The sequence below is a fragment of the Ostrea edulis genome, chromosome 1 (genome assembly GCF_947568905.1).
Source record: "Ostrea edulis chromosome 1, xbOstEdul1.1, whole genome shotgun sequence".
NCBI classification, from domain to species: Eukaryota; Metazoa; Mollusca; class Bivalvia; order Ostreida; family Ostreidae; genus Ostrea; species Ostrea edulis.
This window is the reverse complement of record NC_079164.1, coordinates 31505774-31510083: the sequence shown is the minus strand read 5'-3', so window position 1 is coordinate 31510083 and position 4310 is coordinate 31505774. Positions and strand designations below refer to the sequence as shown.

The 4310-nt window shown below is 34.4% G+C and overlaps 1 long non-coding RNA gene across 1 annotated transcript; it reads left to right on the top strand.

Moving 5' to 3' along the window:
* Nucleotides 1-553: 553 nt before the first annotated feature.
* LOC130047972 (uncharacterized) lies at nucleotides 554-3907 on the top strand. Its single transcript, XR_008796800.1, has 2 exons — nucleotides 554-836; nucleotides 2698-3907. It is a non-coding gene; the product is annotated as an uncharacterized LOC130047972 (long non-coding RNA).
* The last annotated feature ends 403 nt before the right edge of the window (nucleotides 3908-4310 follow it).

Genomic DNA, 4310 nt, shown 5'->3' with positions numbered 1-4310 from the left:
AGTGAGGACCATCTTGTTGTACAAAGTGTTTGTATGGATACTGAATTGTGCATGTGGCAAGGAGTTTGATTTTCTCCAATTGTTGAGAAAATTACAAGTTGCTGAAATTGGTCCGTTTTGAGAAAATATTATAAAGAGAATACATGATTTATTCAATGAACTCCTTCCACATGTTTCAAGTGAGAACATTCTTATTTTAACAGTGTGTTTATATGGGTATTAAATATGTTCATGTGGCGAGGATTTTGATTTCCCTCAATTTTTGAGAAAATTAAAGGTTGTTGAACTTAGTCAGTTTTGAGGAAATATTGCATAGGAGTACATAATTTGTCTTTTATTTTTCCTTCTACAGTTTTCAATTGAGGACCTTCTTATTTTACGGAGTATTTGTATAGGTATGGAAGATATGCATGTGGCAAGTATTTTGATTTTCTTCAATTTTTAAAAAAAATTCAGGTTATGGAACCTAGTTCATTTTGGGGAAATAGTATATTAGATAATGGACATGGTTTATCCTTATATCTCCTCACAATTTAGAAACTTGAGTATTTGTGAATAACTTGAAGATGCACATTGCAAGAATTTTGATTCTCAACAGATTTCAATTTTCTTTTATATTTTTTATATTAACAGGTTGTTGAACTTTCGAATTTGGGGAATGTTTTACACACAGAACTGTTGGTTTGCTATCTACATGTACCTCCTGCCACAGTTCATATCACCTCGCATGCGTCCCTTTATTCATACAATGCAAAGAAAGTATATCACAGCCTGATGATGGATGATACTACCTGAAGAAAAGTTCTACAAATTATGGCTGACGAAAATCACCCTAAGTAAGCATTTCATGGGCGTATTATGTACCGTTTGCTGTATTCTTGTATGAATTATTTATTCACTCAAAACCAAATCTAGTAGGACAAACACGGGCCCCTTGACATATCAGAGATCTGGGATCAAGTGCCTAGGAGTAAGCATCCTCTGTCGACCGGTTACACCCACCATTAACCCTATATTTTGATATATCTTATTGGGATCGAATAAAGAATATATTTAAAACGGAAATAAAGCTGCCTGCGCGAATTAGAGTTTCCCAGTGTGTTTATTGTATCTTCAGCTGTAGTCAAAGGACTAGATCATGTTCTACATGATGTATGAGGTCATGAATCGAGGTGGGGTTGAAGTTATTCCCATTAGTGCGCTATTATCTGATCTTATTCATCCAAAGGACTGGCCCACAAAGCTTGTAGAACTCTTCACATCGAGGAGATTAAAAATAGCTTTTAGAAAAAAAGTAAAATAAAACACCAAAAAACGTCGCATATGACCTTGAAGAAAATTGCTCCTTCAGGACGATTTAAAAAAATCCAGAGACATGTACCAAATATGTATGTTAATTACAATACTTCGATCACTTTGATCTTCATTGGCCGTTACCTCTTATACTAGATGTTGTAATTCGAAATTACTTTACTCTTTCCGTTAAATTCGATTTTCCTTTTTCTTGGTATCACGCATTTTCAGTTTTATTCTCGTTTTATAGTTCGTTTTCTGGGCATGCTATAAAACCCGGTATGGCCTGACCCCAATTTTGGTTTCTGATGTGGCCCCAACCCACATTATGGCTTGACATCAAATTCGGCAACCCAAAATCGTTTTATTTTATTGATCTTCTATTGATCAGTTTCAGAGATGATATAATATATTGCACGTATGAAGCAGAAGTGGACGATTCCGTGGTGTCAATGTATAATACCACAATGATTTAAGATGGTCTTACGTTATTTGAATTTTCAGAGCATAATGGATGCTATAGTTTATCAAAATATGTACAATACTGTTTTGCTAACATATATTTTATCCGAGATTCCCCTGACATTAACTTCATCATTTTAAGTGACATGCATAGGGAGGGTCAGAGCGGAAGAAAAAATGGGACTTAAGTCACACTAGCTGATGTCGTTGCTTTTCTTAAACTTTATTCTACAAACGTAACTAAGTTTTCTACAATGTTATCGCCATTTAAACGTCGTTGCTGAAACATTTATGAGCTCCATGATTCGCCCAGATAAATATTGCATGGCAGTCCCTTTCCCTTCTTTCGTTGTAATTGAATGGAAGCCATTGCATATATCAAGTAATACAATCCTCTCTCTCTCTCTCTCTCTCTCTCTCTCTCTCTCTCTCTCTCTCTCTCTTTAGATTGTCAAATATTCGGGACGACCTGTCCCTTCTACAGGACAAATAAAATGTATTACATAATGTGGCCAACATTAACAGAGAATAATTACAAAACAACAAAAACTACATATAAACATAAATACACCTAGCACTAATATGATATAATATAATATAATATAATATAACATACAGTGTGTGTGTGTTTAACTAGTAGCCTAGTATAAAATCCCATGTGATGAAACATACATGTTCTTCAGCCGAATGAAGTATCTGGTACCAATATATTATACACTTCATATAACTAATGGATAATTAATGAGATGGTGTTGAATAATTCAGAGAAAACTTCACTGGGGCTTGGTCCCTATGGAATGCTTCGTCCTCCTAGGCATATGATCCCACCTCTGGTATGTTTGCCTTACTGCGAATTTTGTAATTTTTAAAGGAGTTATAAGATTGACCACTGTTCGTTATCTTCACCTTTTTATCTTATTTCTAAAAGATTCCTTAATTTAGACCACAACTGATCAAAACCATTCAACTATTCACATGCTGAAATTACAACGAGAACCCTTTGAACACAGTCAGATTGCAGACATGGTCTGTTGCACGAAACCATTCATCTATTCAACAGTGATATATTCTATAAAAAGGATTTTGTACAAGTTCTCAATTCATTTCCTGGAAGAAGGGAAATGGATTCAGTTGATGAAATTTTATTAACTCAAATTCAATCTAAAGAAGTCTTGGTGAGGATACATATACTGTAATCAAAAATATTTTGGGGTTTAGAATTTGAAAGGAATTCAAGTGCGTTGTGGTGTCCAAACCTGGATCTCAAAATAAACTGTTATGTTAATATATCTGATGACGAATTGGTGATGGAAGAAAACGGAGTTTGGAATGAGTCCCAAGTAGACAATACTAATACCTTTCAAACGATAAAACAGAGAATGCTAATGGTCTTTTTGTGACACCTGTTTCTGATACATGTTTGTATCTTCGCTCGAGGATCAAACCAGATGAAGAGAAATGGGAGAAAGATCAGCGAATTGGAATTAACATCGCTACTAGAGTTGAGATAAGTATGTGTAAAACACTGGCTTAGTGGGATTTAAGAGCAACTACACCCACTAGAATGTACGCTGCTAACCGTTGGACCAGTTTGTATGTGAAACGGGTCACTGATCTGATGCAGCCAGGTCCTACATGACAAAAAGCAATTAACAGAACCAAGAAGAGAATGGCGTTGTACATGGGAATATTAATGCATGTAAAAGGCAATGTGTTTCAATGAACCTGACAAGATCAATTCTGTGAATGTATCAGCTCAGAGTGTACTACAAATCAAGTAAGGTTTTTTTTCTGTGGAAAGCATAATGTAATATAACGTAAAACTATTTTTTGCGTATCACAACTTTTGCAAAAATACTTCAAAACAATGTTATTTATTATTTGCGTAGTTCTGTATTTGCGATTCTCCAAGTCAAATTATAAAGTTACAAATTAAGTGATAGGTTTCAAATTTGTACAGAACAGAAATTACTGTTACGTGTGTTATTACTCAACATTTTACAGGTACGTGTACCGAGTGACAACGCCTGGCCACCGTTTTAAATAATTAGTACTACATCCGATCTCACTGAGTTATTTAATTGTTTGTGATTCACAAGTACTCGCAAAGAAAGCGAAAACAGGATTATGGCAAAATAAACGCTTTTAACAGTACATGTAATGGGGTTTTTTTTTTTAGCTTTCTCTGTAATAGATTTGAGAAGAGTTACTGATTTCAGATTTATTAAAATTCTTTAGAATATTTTAGAATTCACATTTGATTTACACCATTTCTTGCATATGACGTTTTATTAGGTTTAAAAATTTCTCCTTCACAACAGTTAACATTTTCTTGAGGAACATCTTTACTAGTATGAAATGTTTCAAATTTTCCTGATCATGAGAAAGGAACATGTTATCCCAAATATTTGATATAAGTCTTCGTGGATTTAGTCATTTCAGTGCTTTATATTAGTTTTTTGATATCTGACTATGGATCTGACACTTTTAAGTACATGTATCTGGTTTTGTGGAAACTCAGTTCTCTCTCTCTCTCTCTCTCTCTCTCTCTCTCT